We start from the raw sequence: 19,442 nt of genomic DNA, 5'->3' as shown, positions 1-19,442 counted from the left end.
TTGCAAAGCCCATTTTCTTGTCTTTTGCTTTGCTACTGAAGGTGTTTTGGTTGGGAGGCTGCTTAAGAGTAAAATGCCCACAGGGCATCTAAACCGGGGGACTAAGGGGTGGGGTGGCAGTTTGAGTGTTGCAGTGAAATTCTGCTGGATTCGTCTTGGTTCACGGTGGGTTGGGTGGCCTGTGGGCAAGCCAGTGCGGGTGGGGCCTGAACAGGCTGTCTTGGGTGAATCCTGGGTCTGCCACTTGCTAACTTTGGTTCTTAATTTTCTCAACTCTGAAAGGTGAGAACAGAACCTGCCCTGCCATTTGTTTTGGGATGTAGATGCTGTTGGCATTGGTAAATGCACATAGAATAGGTTGTCCTAGAATTAAACTTGATTTTTCATTGGTTGAAATCAGGCTTTCTTTAAGAGGAATTTTGGTTTGGGATCTAAGCTAAGGCCTTCGTTTTGGGGGATTTTTGGTAAAATGTTTACATCTGGAAGATTCAATTCATCGATTTCTCTGAAGAAAGATGAATGATGGTGCCCACGTGGGGAGGCCAGTGTAGTGGTTCTGTTGGAGGGGAGCTGTCAGAAGACCATGATGCTGTCCCAGGGGTGGTTGTTGATTGTGAATGGAAACCCGCAAGGCCCTGTTCCCTGTGGGGTCTTGTAAACACACCTCTGTAGCAACAAGCCAGAGTTCCTGGGAGGGTGTGCCCTGAACACAGGGCTTCAGTGAAAGGAAGCTGGACAGATGCAGGGAGAAAAGACGGCTTGTTTCTCCTGGCTTCAGCATCAGAATTGGCTCTGCTGATTCTAGTGGCTGCTTTACTTCTCAGTTTTCATTAGGCTTACGCCATCTCAGTGTTTATCTGCTTTAGACTTGAAGTCGGGTAGGTTTGTGCCATTGTTTGGGAACCTGGATATGTTCTTGTATTGCTATTAAACTGGATATTAGGATTTTTTTTTAAAGGTTGCCTTAAGGAAAGGATGAAATAGAATAATATACACAAGAGGTTGTTGTGAATGGTAAAGCACCAGAGAGATGGGGTGTATATGGCTGAGAGAACCACTGACCCTGCAAGTTCCTTTAACCAGCGGCCTACCTGAGAACATTTTGCTCAGTCAGCAAATCTTCGAATCACCCAAGGAATGGACAGAAAGGCACGTGGGACCAACAGACCCCTGACCCCCACCCCACAGCATCTCAAGAATCCAGTAAGACAGAGGGGTGAGGAGACTTTGGACTGAGGTTGGACCTGGTTTCTTATGAAAAATTCCTTTATTGATTATGAATTCCAGCAAAGTCCTCAGCATCATCAGCTACTCATGGTGTCAGGATGTTTGGGCTTTCACTGAGGAAAAAAGAGGACAGATCTGCAGGGAAGGAGGCTTGATTATGTGGTTGCTTCTTTTGTAGAACTTGATTAATGGTCTGGTCCTGAGAGATCCTTCAAAACATATTTTTCTAGTGTTCTGGAAGAGAAGGTCTGTGAGGAGACTGTATTCTGGGGAGATCAGTATTAACACCAAGCAGGCCTGCTTTATTTTGTCTTTCTTGTGCTTTTAAGGAAAATACCATCATGAACTGAATACACAGAAATTTACCTATATTTTTATACTATGCACACCTTGCTTTTTTTTTTTGATTGTTAAAACAGTATTTCAGATTTACTGAAAAGTTGCAAGATTATTTCAAAGAATTTCCAGATATGCTTTACCCACATTCACCAAATGTTGACATTTGCTACATTTGCTTTATCCCTCTCTCTCTCTCTCTTTTTAAAGATTTTGTTTTTATTTATTCATGAGAGACACACACAGAGAGAGAGAGGCAGAGACATAGGCAGAGGGAGAAGCAGCCTTCAGGCAGGGAGCCCAATGTGGGACCCAATCCCAGGACGCCAGGACCACGCCCCGGGCCAAAGGCAGAGCTAAACTGCAGAGCCACCCAGGCGTCCCTGTCCTTCACTTGTATTTGTTTATGGGTGATTACTTTTTTTTTCTGAACTGTTTAATGGTAACCTGCAGCCATGTGTATATCTTAAAAACAAGGACATTCTCTTACATAACAGTATAGTTATTAAAAATAAGGGAATCAAACATTGATACCAAACTATTATTTAGCTTACAGGTCTTTTTCAGGTTTTGTGAGTTGCTCCAATAATGTCTTTTGGAGCAAAAGAAAATCCAAGATTATACATTGTGTCAAATTGTCCTGTCTCTTTAGTGTCCTCTCATCTGGAACAGTTACTGAGTCTTTGTATTTTATGACATTGACATTTTTAAAGACTGCCACCTGCTTTTTTGGATAATGTCTCCCAATTGGGGTTTGCCTGCTTCCTCATGATTAGATTAAGATTGTGTGCTTTTGGCAAGAGTAGCACAGGGATGACCCTGCAGCCATCTCAGCAGGTCCCATCAGGAGGAGGCATATGCTGTTGATTAGTCCCATTCCCTGGTCACGTTAACTTTGATCACTTGATTTAGGTAGTGTCTGCCTGGTTCCCTTACAGAAAAATTACCATTTTCCCTTGGTAATTAATATGTATCTCATAGTAAGATAACTCGAGAATCTGTAAATATACTGTTACTCCCCATACTTTGACTCACTAGTTTTAGAATCTGTTGATGATTCTTACCTGAACCAGTTATTATGCTGGCTGACAGATGGTAACTTTCTAATTCCATATTTCCTTCTATACTTACCAGAGGGAATTGTACTGAAAGGAAGGACATTTCTTTCTCCCTTGTTTATTCTTTGATTTACACCCCTGCTCTCATGAATTCCTGCTTTAATGCAATAGATTATAGTCTCTTACTCTCATTATTCATTTTTTTTGCTAAAATTGTCCCAGACTTGGCCTGCAGGAGCCCCTTATGTCCTTTTGACATGTCCTCATCATTCTTGAAGGACTTCTTCACTCTGACACAAAACCTTCGACACTCAGCTTACACCTTCCAGCCCTGGAATTAGCCATTTCTCCAGAGTCTTTGTTCCTTTTAATGGAGAATGGTATTTAAAAACCAAGATCTGGCTTCCAGGTGTGCTTATTGCTACTGAGGTGTTGCTGCTTCTAGGCCCTTTTAGTGGATATGTGTGTCCATTCACACATTGCATAAAATTGTCTCTGATTTGCATTTTAAACTTAATGCATGAAAAGGTTTTTGTTTTTATTTCGTTTTGACTTTGGTCTGTATTCCAGAGTTTGGGCTTATCACAATTTATTTAATTGTCCTTTATCAATGGACATATAGGTTATTTCCAATTTCACACTCTAAAGGTAGTGGAGAGGGGCACCTGGTGGCTCAGTGGTTGAGCATCTGCTTTCGGCTCGGGTCGTGTTCCCAGGGTCCCAGGGTCAAGTCCTGCATCAGGCTCCCTCTGCCTCTCTCTCTGTGTTTCTTGTGAATAAATAAATAAAATCTTAAAAAAAAAAATAGTGAAGAATTTGTGAATCAAATCATTAGGATTTGATGATCCTAATTTGATGATCATTTGAATGATCAAACAAATCATTTGTTAATACTTGCAAATATTTCAGTCTTCTGGATCCCTAGAAGTAGAATTTCTGGGTCAAAGAGCAATTTTAAATGGACAGCTTTGACAAATTGCCCCCGTTTCCAAGAGGCTTTCACTTTGTACTTCTTCCATTAGAATGTGAAACTCCCTGTTTCTTTTTAATTCTGCCAACACTGAGGAGTATAAATCTTGTCAATTTTTGCCAATCTAATGGATAAAGAAGGCATTATTATTTTAATTATATTTCTCAAATTATCAGAAAATTGAAAACCTTTCCATATTTGTTTATACTTTTGCTTCTGTACATTATGTGTGTATATCCTTTGCCTACTTTATCTTATTAGATTATTTATATTACTACATTGTGGAAGTTACTGTAACTTTAGACTTTATTCCTGGGAGCCTTAGACATCTCCTTTAAGCATTATATATTTTTCATCCTAGAGGAAAAGGAAACTACCATTTTCTGAGCACCCTCTATATCCCAGGCCCTGGGCCAAGTGTTTATATGCATCCCCTGCAAGGTCTTGTTAGAAGGTGAGCTGTGGTCTTGAGGAGTCAGCTGAGTGAGAAGTGATTAAGGTATCCACCGAAGAGTGGTTAGAAGAGCTTGGACTAGGATTCAGACCCAGGCCTGTCTGGATCTAGTGCTATTTCCATTAAATCACTTAGCTTCTTCCACAGGATTTAAAAAATAAATATTCTACTTTATTGTATCAATGTAGGGATGGGGATTAATTACTTGGAGCCCCCAATATCAATAACTTCTATTTCTAGTATTTTGATTTATAGGGAAGGAACTTTGAGCATGCATACACATCTTTCAAAACCATTTCTTTTATCTCTGGAACTATTGTGGACTCTGAAACCAAAGTCCCTGTGAGCCTCCAGCAGCTATGGGACTTTGGGCAGGTAGCTTCATCTTTCTGTATCTTGGTTTGTTCATCTGCAACTGCAGAGGCTTGTTAGGGGGTTGGGTGAGTTAATACACATCAGGTGCTTGGAATGACACCTGTGCCTGCCAGCACTCAGGGACGGGAACCTTTCTGATGAGTTCGTGTGGGTAGTGTGGAAGTTGGAATGAGAGCAGCCTTTTCTCTTCAGGTTTCACCATCCCTTTTTCATAAGCTGGCTGGGAAATGGGGAATCAGGGCCCCTGGGTGCCATGTGTTTGTCCCGTCAATATGGTCTCTGTGCACACCTTACGCATGCTCTTTCACATGCCTGCCAGCCCACGCAGCCGGCTCCTAGTGTTTGCTCAGAGTCCTGCACCTAGGGCAGGTGAAACGCAGCAACCCTTTCTGGGTGGAATCTGAAAGTTCCCCTGGTGAAGGCCTTAGAAGCAGGAAGTCTCCGGGGGAGTGTCTACGGTGATAAAGACAAGTCCATTTTCTGCTATGGAGTCAGAAAGACGGAGGGGTGTCCCCTGGGACGGGATGTCTGGAGGAAAGCATTTGGCGCCTTGCGGCTCCCTTCCTGGGATCAGAGCCTTTCCCTCAGACATCTGCTAATTCTCCTGGCCTGGAGTTGGCGCAGTGCCCTTCCTGTTGCCCTTACTAGGTAGAATTCTGAGGTCTGAAATCCTCTGCCACTCTTCCTGTCCACCACGCCTTTACACAGTGGCCCTTGCACTGCTGGGGTCAGCTGCCGTCTGATAAAATTCATTCACTCCAGGATGTGGGACTCCTTTCCTTGTCCCGTGTTGCCTGCATTTCAAATGGTTCATCCTCTAACCCACCAATTAGAGTTTTCAAGCAGGATGACCTAGGTGTACAGATTCTGGAAGTGGCAGGTATACATTTCTGAAGAGGAGGGTGCTTTTAGAAAACAGGGATGCCCGGTTCAAGAGTCTCCTGGATTGTGGGGTGTGTATCTTGGGGTGCTTTTGGCTGCCAAGTAGACAGTAAGGTCATTTATTAATCTCCTAGAACTGGAGTTCTACTCTATCAACAGTTTTGCAGTTTCAACAAGGGCGTAGATTCTTCTCTCTCTGGCCATCACTGCTGGTATCATCCCAGAATTAGCCTTCTCATGTCGATGAGATGGTCCTTATGGTCAGTGGGACTGTGTGTTTCCCGGCTCCTGACACCAGCCCCTCCCTGGCCACAGCCCCTACCAGCTCTCCCTCTGGTCTGTGGGAGCAGTGAGGACCACATGGCTTCCCCGGGACCCAGGGCCGGAGGCTGTGAGAGTGCTGTGTGCTGATTGGCTTAAGAGTGTTCCTCGGTGTCTGGGCCCCAGGCCAACGGCATCAGCATCCCCTGAGACTTATTAGATGTGCAGGCTCAGGCCCCTCCCCAGCCTACTGGATTAGAAACTCTGGGATGGGGCCTAGCTCTCTGTTTTAGCAAGCCCTCCAGGTGATTCTGATGCAAGCTCCAGTTTGAGAATTGTTCCTAGTCTAATCAGGAACACCCCCATTCCTCACCTGGAGATGGGGCTGGCTTTTCCTGAATCCAGAGAGGCATATTCCCAGAGTAGGAAGAAGGGAGAATGAGTGTTGGGTGGTCAGCCCGTAGTGTAAACAGAGGAGCCTGTGGGTGTCTTTGCTCTTCATGGCCCCCCATGGCCTGTGCCCCAGTTCACTGACCCAGCTGTTTCCCAGCCTCCATGCCTGCAGCTTCTCCAGCTTCTCTGAGAGTGGCTCACATCCTCCATGCAGGACTAAAAGGAAGCAACATGGTGACCTCCCAGCCCCAGGTTCTGTCTCTGGCCCAGTGGGGATAGGAGTCCCCTGGGCCAGCTGCTGAGGATCTAGACTGGCCCTTATGACTCATTCTCCAGAGCTATTCTGGAAGTAGGTTCTGATGTGTAGAGTGTGCTTACTCTGCTACTCCTTGCTCAGAAAGAAGTAGAAAATGGTACAGTTAGTAGGGACTTGGGAATGCTTCAGGAATTGCCCTGGAGACAGCCTAAGGGACTCCTTTCCGTGGCAGTTTATAGTTCTCTCTGGCTCCGCCCAGTGTGACCTTTTTGCAAGTGCAACTCCAACTTTTAGGTGAAGAGAAATAGCCACCTTCATGATATGATTTGTGAGCTCAAAATAGTTCAGTGTTTCAGATTTTTCCAGAAACTAGTGAGCTGAGATATTTTGGATTTTGACTTTTCAAGGCTTTCCTTTTTTTTTTTTTTAATTTTTATTTATTTATGATAGTCACAGACAGAGAGAGAGGCAGAGACACAGGCAGAGGGAGAAACAGGCTTCATGCAGCGGGAGCCCGATGTGGGATTCGATCCCGGGTCTCCAGGATCGCGCCCTGGGCCAAAGGCAAGCGCCAAACCACTGCGCCACCCAGGGATCTCTTCAAGGCTTTCCAAAGTATTTCTAGGTTTTCTTGACTTTTCAAGGTTCATCCTAACCCAAGAAGCCTCTGCTGTACTACATCAGTGCTAATTGCTGAGGAAGAGCACCTGAGGAAGAGGCGGGGTGGCAAGGGTCCAGAACAGTGTTTTTCAAACAGCAGCGGTTTGTGAAATTAATTTGAGATTGTAACTAGCATTTAAACATTTTTTTTTTAATTTTTATTTATTTATGATAGTCACAGAGAGAGAGAGAGAGGCAGAGACCCAGGCGGAGGGAGAAGCAGGCTCCATGCACCGGGAGCCTGATGTGGGATTCGATCCCGGGTCTCCAGGATCGCGCCCTGGGCCAAAGGCAGGCGCCAAACCGCTGCGCCACCGAGGGATCCCGCATTTAAACATTTTTTAAAGGGATCCCTGGGTGGCGCAGCGGTTTGGCGCAGTGGTTTGGCGCCTGCCTTTGGTCCAGGGCGCGATCCTGGAGACCCGGGATCGAATCCCACGTCGGGCTCTCGGTGCATGGAGCCTGCTTCTCCCTCTGCCTGTGTCTCTGCCTCTCTCTCTCTCTCTGTATGACTATCATAAATAAATAATAAAAAAATTAAACATTTTTTTAAAAAAATTAAAATATGCAAATACATGTCTTATAGGAATAGTAGGCATTTTTTGGTAAAACATGTCGTTATTTGCATGTTTTATGTTTGGGTATTGTTCCAATGTCCGTGTTTCCTACTGTGAGTTTCGGCAAAAATGTGTTGAATCTAAAGGTTGAGAAAGGAGAGGAGGGGGCTTCCATGACTATGTAAGCACACACACATGCTGGGTGTTTTCCTGGAGAGAGGGCCTCTGGTCTTCATCAGAACCTTAGTGGAGGGTTGGGGGGTCTATGACTCACCATAAATGGAGAACTGCTGATCTGAAAGGGGACTTTTATCAGTGTGGACCACTGGGAATGAAGCTGGAGCCCAGGAAGACAGCAGAACAGAAGGTGTAGATGTGGTCTTGCTCCAATTTACTGTCTGTGGTGTTTGACCACCTGGGCCAGATCCTCCTGGTGATGTTGAGAATCCTTGGCATGGCTACTCTGAGTGATGGGGAGGCAATGGCAGGGAATGGAGGGATTTGTCAGAGGCTTGCAAGTTAACTCTGGATACCTGACCCCTCCTTCTCCTAACAGGGTGGATCAGCATGTCTGCCTACACCAAGAGAGCGAGAGAGAGGGAATGAGACGAATAGGTTGGTATCTGAATCCACCTTGTTTTGAAGCCGGCCCTGTTGGAGCCATTGCTACCTGTGATTCCCTCTGTAATCCTTTGTGGCTTAACAGGACAACTTCCATGTTACTTTGGTTGCCTTTGGGATGCATGTGTTATACATTAATGCAGGTGTTTGTCTGGTTTGTGTCACAAAACATATGCATATCTTTGGGGTGTCTGTGTCTGGTTTTGAGGGGGACAACTTGGATTATGAGAAGAAAAAGTGATAGACCTGAACCTAAATCAGTTTTCTTCTGGGATATGGGGGAATTGTCTGGCCCACAGAGGGTTATATGAGTTAAATAATGTAAGTAGGAGATTGTGCACTGTGATGCTCTGGGCCGGTGCAGTTGGCAAGTTACTATCCTGTGGGAGACTCAGTATTTTTCCTCTCAATTCTATGGTCTTGATAACCCTGTTTTTCCCATTTTTGCCCCCATTTAAAAAAATGTATTCAGTTTTCTCAATATCCTTCAAGTCATGTCCATGCTTTAGAAAGTTTCTCTGTGGAAGAAAAATGGGATTTATAATATTTGAAAATTCTCTAAGGTGAGATATCTTAGCTACTTTCCAGGGTTGCAGCCTGTTAAGCCACTCAGCTTGCTTATATGTTATTGGAAATACTTTTTTAAAGATTTATGAATTTTTAAATTGAAGTATAATTAATATAGGTGTTATATTAGTTTCAGGTGTACAACATAATGATTTAGTAATCCTGTGCATTATTCAGTGCTCACTATGATAAGTGCCATTATCATCTGTCACTAAGCAATGTTAATATGGCACTTCTAAAGTTTGTGATGGGGTCCTCTAGAACTTTCCTTTTGGGGAAAGTTCACTGCCCTACAGTCATTGCCATACCAATTCATTAGAATTCTTGAACTATAGCAGGAAAGAGTCTCCTATTATTTTTTCCATCCTCCCCACCCCATCCCAAATACCATTTAGAACTTTCTTTAATAATAAAGGTGGCAGGTAAAAACATAAGGAGCCTTTTCCATTATCTTAGGTTGCAGGAAACCTTGTAGTTTTTGAAGTTGAACACACTGTGTATTCCTAAATTTACATTAATCACTATCCTATTAAGTATGTAAAACATTCTTTTGCACTGATGCACTTTCTATCTCCCTTCATTAAAAGCATAACAACCATTAAAAAAAAATGTATTCAAAAGGCTAGGGCACATCCATCTCTGACTCCTGCTCAGAGTACCTCTGAGGGGAAATATTGCAGAAGAAGGTTCTGTGAGGGGACTGCCAGCAAAGGTCAGAGAAGGATGTGGGCAGAGGGGGAACAGGGAAGTGGGAGGGGCCCAGGTTCATAAAGTTTTGTGAGGTGGTCACTGACCCAGCTAAGCCTTCTACTGACACTTTTTTTTTTTTTTTTTAAAGCACATAAAAACTTGTGATTGTGTGAATTGGATGTTGAATATTTTCACATTTCTTATTCATTGCTTTGGCTGTGTTCTGCATATACAAATGTTAAACAGTGATCATATTATATAATTGGGTGATAATCTAATGGCTGATAAAATGCAATAATAGAGCCCAATTAAGATAGGACTGTGTGCCAAGAAATGTTGAGATACCCCAGAATCCTCCAAACATTGTTACTTCTCTGGTTCTGAAGAGGAGGGAATGATGGGTGAGTACATTGGTCTGAGGGAAACACCTTGCTGGTAGTTTCCCTAAGGCAGCAGAGAAGCATGCATATGGATTTTGCCCCTGACCTGTCAGTGACTTGGTAAAATCCTGCCCGAATCTGACCTCTTTCTTCCTTGTTCATCTAGGGAAGACAAGTCCCTCATTTCTTTCTCCCTTGGTCACTAGTCCAACAGTGAAGCAGAGTCATGATCACGTCTGAGAGCCACATGAGTAAAGTTGGCATTGGGGGACCCCCCCGCCCCCCCCACACACACAGACACAGTGTTTAGGGAAGTACTTTTTTGGTCTGTGGCCTTGGAAATCAAGCTCCTGCCTCTGCTCATTCACTTCCTGGCTCTCCTGTGCAGTGGTTCAGCAGCAGCTTCCTAGAGTACATACAAGTACATACACTTAATGCCAGAGACCCTGGAGTACCCCAGATATGTCCATGGAGGTCGAAGCTGTCTGTGTATCATGCAGACTAAACTCTTCCTGGTCAAGTAGAGTGCCCGGGGCCTTTCCCTGGCTCTTCCTCCCTGGACCCCTCCCCATACCTCCCTCCTGAGGCTGTTTGTGTATGTATAGTCCCCCTAGTACAGCTATGGGTTTTATGGTGACACTCAAATCTTTCCCATTTTCTGTGGACTGATGGAGGCTACTTTACTTCATAATGTTTTCCCCTGATAATATATGCACTGCAGTTCAGATCTGGATTGTCTTTCTGGCAGTTTGATATCCTTCCCTAACTTCTTCACCTACCTTTCTGACATCCTTTTACTCTATTTTTGACCTTTTCATTTCCTGTTATCCATTCCTGACCTTTTACACAAAGGGTGCGTGGATTTAAGGTTATTAGTTCAAGCATAAACTGATGAAAAAGAATTGAAGACGGAGCTTCAGATGGATACAACTGTTCTAAATGCCATCCCTCCAAGAAGAGCCCTGAACAGATTTTGGGGATGCTTCCATCACTAGAAGCTGTCACATTCTTCATTTGTGTGTCTTTCTCCTAGAAACACTGCAGAGCCCATAAGACCAGGAACCTATCTTACTTGATAGTGCAGTCTTCCACATAGTTGGTAACATACCAGTGATTTCCTAAGATACACATTTTGTGATGGTTGTTGTAGGCACCTTTAAACTAGATGGTAAAAACAAAACAAAAAAAACCCCTAGATGGTATTTTGAATCACTTCACCAGAGGGAGAAAGATGTGTTTGCATTTTGAGTCAACTTGATTATTTAATCATTCCTTAAGTAGTCAAATATCTCAAATATATATAGGATATATATATATCTCAAATATAGCTAGGAGTTAACCTTGTTGGTCACAGAAGAAAAGCCAGCAGAGTTTGTGAAGCAGTGAAAAGCCTTTTGCAGATTGGTTGCCTGGCTTAAAGAGAAAGGGTACTTCCACGATAGCAGTACCACTCCTACACCGACTTGGTTGTTAGGAAGCATCAGGCTACCCTGTCCAGTATTCAGATCTGTCCTCATTACCACAGCCAGCACAGCTTCAGCCCCTTCCATAGCAGAGTTTTCAGCTGCAGTGGAACAGACTCATTCCAAACAGGATTAGATGAGATCTTAAATGCCAGGGCAGTGATCACCATGTCATTCCTCGGAACTGGGAGTCACAGGGTCTGACCAGCATTATATATCTATAGGTTGGCTGTTTTGTAAACTGTTAAAGATTGTACCCATATTTATCATGACTCCTAGCAGCCCGTGGCTTAGACTGTGAACTGCATTTAATGGACTAACTGTAAAGGATAAAAACAGGGACTGTTTTTGCCTCATAACCTAGATTTGTCTGCACTAAATACACAAGCTGAGCTATTAAATGGTTGGGGCAGTAAACAGGAATTCTGTATATTAAAGCTTTTTGAGCTTGCTACTCAGAGAGGCCTACAAATAGGGTTGGTTGCCTTTTTTTTTAGGATTATAAATGTTGATTATATTGGGGAGAAACTTTTATAAAGTAATTCTACAACACTATGAATTTTATTATGCTTTTAAGGTCTGGTGAGAATGTACTCACTCCAGCCTGGAGCCCATGGTAAATTTGAGAATGCTTCATTTAAAGTATTCCTAAAGTATTCGTTTTGGAAAAAGGAGATTGTTAATGAACTTAAATCTAAAATAGTATCCTCCTCTATCCCTAGCTTTCAGCATTCCAGGATGGTGACATTTTCCACCATTGGATATAAATGGGGAATGATAAAATTGTTAGTATTAACATTTGGCTGCATATAACAGGAAAAAAAATCTGGAGGAAAAGAGGCTTAGTCAGGACAGGCGTGTGTTTCTCGCAGTTAGGACTTGTGTCCTACCTTCCCTGTGACAAGGCCCAGTGCCTCCTGTCTAGCGTGGTGGCTAGAGTGCAGCCAGCTCATGGGTCTTCCAGACACCAGACTGGAGGAAGGCAGACTTCCAGAGAACTCCTCATTAAATTTGTCTGTAAGTCTTGTTGGCAAGCCCCGAACCCCTGGCCACACCTAGCTGCAAGGGAGGCGGACAACCCCAACTAAACGTCAGGGTCCTGGGCCTGTCACTAAGGAGGAAGCAAAGAATAGACAGTGGAGGCAACCAGCTATGTCTTTCCTGCAAGTTATCTTTTTTGGAAGGTTTTTATGCTTGTTGGTAAAATGTTGGCAGAATTTTTGGAAACCTCTGGGGAGGCTATAGGCCTGGACAACTAACTGAAAAGCTGAGTGCTTGAGACCTTTCTCATTTCCACATTGCTTTTATACCAGAGGCTGAAAGAGGTCACTCAATCCTCCTTCATTTACTCATTTGAAACACAGAAATGTTTTTAAATTCTCAGAGTTCTGAATTAAATTCTCAGGGCCAGTGCTGAGGCTTACAGACCATAGCTGCTTTCCACCAGTATTCCCTCTGGTGCCTCTGGACCCGTGCGTGCATCCAGAGGGAAGGGCTGCCTGTATGCAGGGGGGTGAATTTCAGACAGCATGTGAGATTCAGACAAGGACCTGTGTGGACAGGATACCCTGAGTGGGAAGGGGGGGCAGTCCGGGAGGAGGCAGGTAAGCTTCTCCCTGCACCCCCACCACCCTGTGGTCTCCAGGGCTGGCTCATCCTTCCCTATCCTGATCCACCATCGACAGGTCCCCTCCCAAAGTGTGGGGAGGGCCAGTCTCACTAGCTGAATTGAGGGTAGCACATGCATGCTGGGTCTGTGTTTCTATCTTGCCTCTTTCCTTCCTTGTCCTGCTTTTCCTTTCAGGAAGGTGATCCTAAATGTCCACTCTCTTTTGGATGAAAGGGATTTAATAACCAATTTATTCTAGGTGTCTGTAAAATTGCACGTGTTCTTCTTTTTGAGGCATTTGGGTTTGTTTTTTTGTTTTTGTTTTTGTTTTTTTAAGATTTTAGTTATTCATGAGAGAGACAGAGAGAGGGGCAGAGACAGAGGCAGGGGGAGAAGCAGACTCCCTGCAGGGAGCCGGATCTGGGACTCAATCCCAGGACCCCGGATCACAACCTGAGCTGAAGGCAGATGCTCAACCACTGAGCCACCCAGGTGCCCTGAAGCATTTGGATTTTAAGAAGGATAAATATGCTGGCAGTTTCTAAACTCAAGAGAGCCTCTCCAACGGTCAGATATCAGACCAAGGAATAGGCATGGGTAGGAGAAGTTTGGGCCATTCTTTGCCTGTCATCGACATGGATGTAAGCATTTGTAAAGGTGGCTGGGCCAGCTGTTCTTGTCCTTTTCCTTCTACCATGATCTAGTGCATGGGCTCGACACACATGCCTCTCGTGTGCTCACACTCCACTCATGTGCTCGCACACACCATTCATGCATGTACTTACAGGTGCCACTTGCACATGTGCATACACATCTTTCCTGTACCACAAACACACCTTGCAAGACAGTAGCTGCAGGAAGTTGAGCTCCCCTTAGGAGCCATGCTTTGCTTTCTGTCTGACTAGAATCCCTGGGACTTAGGGGTGTATACGTGCACGTATTCAAGAATTTTTACAAAGAAACACCCTGAATTCATGCCTCTGAAATGAGGAAATTTCTTTTTGTGTTTCCAAAACTAACAATGAAAATTTGCTAATCTGTAGTAATTTTTTCAAACCTTTAAAAAAATGTTAACTTCACATTTTAAAAAGGCAAGGGTTATCAAAGGGCCCTTTCTCACCTTCTCTACCCCAGGAGTGGCTGCTGTAGGCAGTGCATGAACATAACACCTTTCCTCACATCCCAGCAGGAATTGTTACTTCTTGAGCTGTTGCTTCTCTTCCAGATTGTTTTGCTAATCAGTTCTTATTTGGTATGAAGATAGGTTGGTTTTTTTTTTCATCTTTGAGAGTGAAATGTTCTACTTAAGGGAGGTCTCCATCAAACTTCATGGAACTACTTTCCTTCATGGGTGTGCAGATCCATGTGTTATGTGGGACTTGTCTTCCTATTCCACAGGTGCCCATGCTGAGTTTCCAGCCGCAGAGAGCTAGATGCTGCACTTTTTCAGGGGAAACAAAGACTGTTGGGACACCCTCAGTCTGCAGTATGAATGCAGAAAGTGAGGCCCTGGCAGTGGAGGGGGTGGGGGGAAGTGGTTTTGATTTCCATGTTTCATCTCCCACTCTCAAGGGAGTATGGTGGAGAAGAAAAGTACAGGCGAGGCAGAAGTTCTTGAAATACCACTGACTGTAGAAGGTGGCTGTCAGCACACTTCACACGGCCATTGGCCCGGGTAACTCTTGCCAGGGACATAGCAGGCATTTGGGCAGCATCTGAGTTCAAGATGGCAACCACCAAAGGCCTTGAGACGCCTGACGTGGAACATCTGTGAAGCACAGAATAAAGTCCTAGGTCAGGATTGTCAGCACTCAAGCTGTGCTCTGCCCAGTGCGAGTGACGCTCACTGTGAGACAAGATGGACGGATGGTGCAAATCTGGACTATCCAGGGGAAGGAGTGACACAAAGTGGACCTGGGTCAGGTGCTCACCCTTGGTGTTGGAGAACTTGATACTTCAGTTGTCTGGCCTGGGTCTTTTGACCACATGCGCCCCCAAGTTGAGTGGCCTGAGAGAGCAGGTGCATGCACAGTTCCACCTGTGGAGTGTAATTAGGGGGTGAGTGCCAGGCCACCAAAAGGAGGAATACAGCACCAAAGTGAGCTAATTTACTCCAGGCACCCCGAAGGGCTGGCACGTGTGGGGCTCAGTGCCTGGCTCACTTGCACCCCTGTTTGGGAGCCCTCTTACCCTCTCCTCCTTGGTGTGTAGTGCCTTGAGAGTAAATCCTTAGGAGTCTAGAGGAATCACTTAAAATGTTAAATTCTGCTTTACTGTGTTTTATGGGGAGGGGCATTGTGTCCCACAGTGGCATTCACATTATGTAGAGAGTTCTCTGGAGACATGCCCAGTGAACCTAACAGATCTGGGGTGTTGAAGGACACAAATGTCCTTCAGGGCAGGAACAGTAGCTCAGTTTTCTTTGTATCTCCAAGTATCCCACAGTGCCTGGTACAAAATAGGTGTATAATCAGTGTTTCTTGAGTGAATGAATGAACAAAGCTATGATTTCATTGTCAAAAGTGTAAGAAAAGCCTCAGCCTGTCCCAGGAAGACAGCCCATTTCCCAGAGATCAAGTTGGAGTTCATTCTAACTTAGGAGAGGGAAGTGAGATGGTAGCTTGTGGCACAGCTATACCTCCAGTCACTTCTCAGGGTGAAACTGAACCTAGCAGCTTGTGTTCCTGGGCCTGGTATGTTCTCTCTGTGGCCTGTCAGTGGTGTCCTTGGCACACAGGCCTGTCAGCCAGCTGCTGGAACCTAGCAGCTGTTTCTGCTCCTCCGAGAAGGGACCACACCTTCTTTGGGCTTGATCATCTTGGATTTTTTTTCTCTCTAAACCTAATCAACCTTTTTCCCGATGCACAGGTTGAAAGTGTAGTACTAAAAGAGAAGCCCAGTAGGGTGCCCCCCTCCCTTCTTGGGTCTTAGGGACATCTCAGGACTTCATGGAGAGTTATGTGACAAGAGTGGGGCAATAGCTCGAGCTGGGAATTTCAAGAGAAAAGTGTGGGGAGGACTGAGGGTAACGCATCAGGAAGGAGGCTGAGGAGAGGCAGCCTCAGCTCACTGAGGGGCTCAAGGTCCATCGGGCCCTTTAAAGTTTGGGACTTCATCCCGCACAGGAGTTTTTTTAGACTTTTTAAAAACCTTGTCTGTTTTGCTTATATCATTATTTTAAATGACAAAAGCAATTCCAGAGTCTTTTTAAGGGTTTGAGGAGACCCTTGCTTAGATGGTAATAGTTTTTATAACTGTACCTGTACTCTAGCCAGGTTTGTGGGCCAAGATGGACTCCCTCATTTCTGTTCAGTGGCATGGGCACTGCAGCTCACTGGGCCCAGGTACAAGGCCCCCAAAACTCACCATGATGGCCGGGGAGCCGTGTCTGTGAAATGATGGAAATGAAACAGGATTAGGGAAGGATATTCTAGACCACCTGTGAAAACTGGGCCGGCTGTGAGGAGGAGCACTGTAGAAATAGGGGTTTCTAGAAACAAATATTAATTATGTCAGGGTCTTCTCCCTGCAGTGAAACAGCTTCAGTTGGCCCTACCTCCTCCACAGACACACGCTCTCCTGTGACCTTGTAGGGTCTTCACAAAGTAGTGCAGTGTAGACAGAAAACATAGTCAAGCCTTTTGGCCAGTGGCTGGGGGAGAGGGGTTGGTAGTGGTTGTGCTAAAACACTCTCCTCCTCCAACAGTTTGTGACTCTGGGGCTGGGAGCATAAATGTTACTGTGCCATATAATGTGGTGATGTAGGCATGATGGAAGAGCAAGGCTGGGGAAGAGGAAAGTGTAGGGCAGAGAGCGAGAGACGCTGGCAGGGGCAAGGTGATGGACATTATTTCTAGTAGCAGGTACAGCCTTAAAGATTTCCTCACCTGCTGGAGGTGATATTGACCTAGAGAAGCACCCCTTTAAAACCTCTGCCCTCTTGTTAGTGGCTATAATATATTAATGTTACTTGGTGGGAGTCCTCAAAACCTCTTTGTATTTAGCTTTATGATATATTTGAGAACATTTTATGTTATGTTTCACAAAAGGCATACCTGTTCATGGTTAACAAATTATAAGGTATAGCAGGATATATGGTAAAGTCTGCCTCCTACCCCAGCCATGCAGATCCAGCCACACAGGTTCCCTCCCTGGAGACCTAATGCCATGTGTTTTTTCTGTGTTCTTCCCAAGATTTTCCATATATGCCAACAGACTTATGTACGTACACAGTAAAATTTTTTTTCACGCCCGCAGTATCACATTTCATGTCCACTGTACCCCTCACCATCTCCCCTTACTGTGTCTGGGTACTTACTGCAAAGAGTTTCTCTTTGTTTTGCCCAGCTGTACAGCATTCCCCTGCCAGGCTTTAACCAACACTCTGTTGAGCATGGTAGTCTGTTCCCGGCCTGTGCTGGGCACTACTGTGTTAGCTCTTTGAAAGAGGCTCTTCTCCCCACCCTCTGTGCACCCTCTAGCTCTCAGGTATGGATTGAGTATTGCCATGGCTGGAAGGAGAAAGTGAGGTTAGGTGACATTTGGAAGTTCCTCCCCATTGATTGTGATTTTCATCTGGGCTATAACTTTTTCTTTGGAGAGTGAAGGGCTGCTAATGGTTAGATATTACTGTTTATAAGATATGCTTCTTTAAAATATCACCTTTAATTCTACACAGACCTTTTTAAATCAATCCATAGCATCCTGAACAAGGCTAGTCAAGGCCACCTTTGACCCCAGCTTTAAGAACAGTGGCTCTAAGGGACTTTGTGGGGCCCATCGCAGATCCAAGCTACCAGAGGTGCTGCAGATGGTTCTGGAGTGATGTATCAGACAGCCAGGACTGGGAATGCATTGTGCTTATGGAATGGAGCAGACTTCTAGTTGTGGCAGTGTCAGGCTGGGGCTGGTTCCGGCCATTCCCATCCAGCATATCGGTTGCTCCCATCACCATGCAGTGTATCTAAGAGGGAAGTGAGCAACCTGGACACAGGCATTGTAAATATGTCTTGGAGTCATGTTGGATGGTCCTTGTCAGCTTCTCACTCTGGAAGACAGTCCTGGTAGTTCACCACAGTGAAGTGGGTGTGCAGTTACTCCCTGTGGTAACATTGTACAGGTGGAGAACATCTGGGAGGGGTCGTGGTGGGCTCCTCGGAGCATGCCCACTTGTTAGCATTCACTTCTGTAGATTTTGGGGACACATGAAGTGACCATTGCTCCACTGGCTCTGGGGATGCTCCAGAGAGTGGGACTTGATGGTAGCCCACCCCCAGAGGGTTTCTAGGTATATATGTCTTTGAGGCTGCTTACCAGCCCCTGGGCAGGATTCAATAGGATGCATCCAAGCCGTGAGGCCTCTGTGGGGGGAGCCAAGGGCTGGCAGATGTTAGATGATAGCCCCTGGGGTCAGCTGTGTGCAGTGCCAGTGGCCGAGAAGTACGAGGTGGGTCTTTCTTCCGGCCATGGCTCAGTCTTTATATAGTGCTGTCTTCTTTCTGCCCTGTTAGCTGTCAGCCAGTTCAGGGCCCTGGTCTCTGCTGGGTAAGCCCAGCTATTGCAGGAGATCAGAGAAGATGGGGGCAAAGAAGGCAGCTCTGGGGCCAGCAGATGACTGCTTTCAGGAAGTGAATGGGCTTCTTCTTTTTGTTCATATTTTCTCTAAAATACTTTTGAGGTTTTCTGGCTCCACCCTGAGTGCCTTTGTGGCTAAGGGCTGCTTGGCCTGGTGGAAGGTATGTTTGGGCAGGCCCAAGTCAGGGTGGCAGGGTCCTGGGGCAGCGCAGTCCTGACTCTGAAACTTTATGGGGGCAGAGAGGAGGCCAAAGAGCTGTCAGGATCGCGGGGCCTCCTCCACACAGAGCCCAGGAGGAGGCTGCTAAGAGCAGAGGAAGTGGAATTGTTGCACATTTTGCATTTCGACACTGGGACTCAACCCTCAAGAAGGAAAACCAAGTGTGGGGGTGCACGGTGCCAGGGCTGTAGAAATGAAAAGAAGAGGTCAGAGGGCCAGACGTTAACCGCCCTGTCTTTTGCTTGCCCAGCTGGCTCTTCTGGGCTGGCCCTGGCAGGGCAGAGTTCTCGGCCCCACACCAACTGCAGGGCCTATTGCTGTGGGTGATGGCCCTGTGAAGTTCTCGTGCTGTGTTTATTCAAGGTAAGAGGGCCCTGATGACAGCTCATGACCCCTAAGGCCAGGAGGGTCTAGTCTGTGAGATGTGACATCAGTAAAGCTAGCCATATGGATATCTGAGTTAATAATTGTACGAGGTGTTTAAGACAAATGCCTGTGACAGTATTGTACTTATATGGCAGGAGCTAAGAGTCCTTGCATAGCCCGGGAAACTCCCTTTGGGATGCAATTGAGAGAAGCAATAAATATGAAGGTGTTTTTTTAATGGAAGCAGGATAATTGCAGCATAAGGCTGTAGCTCTTCACACCACTTGTGGAGACTGGCTGGTGGTCCAGGGAGGATGGCACAGACCATCCTTCAGTGTTTGTGATTGTTTTAGTTTCTACTCTGCTGGGCGCCTTGCTGATTGCTTCACATGCGGTTCTCATTTAATCCCTTGTATTAGTTTCCTAGGGCTGCTGTAGCAAATTCTTGCAGACTCGGTGGCTAAAACCAACAGAAATTTATTCTTTCACATTTCTGGGGGCTAGCAGTCTAAAATCGGTATCA

General features: G+C 45.4%; 1 protein-coding gene across 14 annotated transcripts in view; it reads left to right on the top strand.

Annotated features, from left to right (window-relative positions):
- Window positions 1-19,442, top strand: part of INPP4A (inositol polyphosphate-4-phosphatase type I A) — a 136,411-nt gene that overhangs the window by 1,051 nt on the left and 115,918 nt on the right. The window lies entirely within an intron of this gene.

This window comes from Vulpes lagopus, chromosome 5, assembly GCF_018345385.1.
Source record: "Vulpes lagopus strain Blue_001 chromosome 5, ASM1834538v1, whole genome shotgun sequence".
In the NCBI taxonomy this organism is placed as follows: Eukaryota; Metazoa; Chordata; class Mammalia; order Carnivora; family Canidae; genus Vulpes; species Vulpes lagopus.
This window is presented reverse-complemented; position numbering and strand designations above follow the sequence as displayed.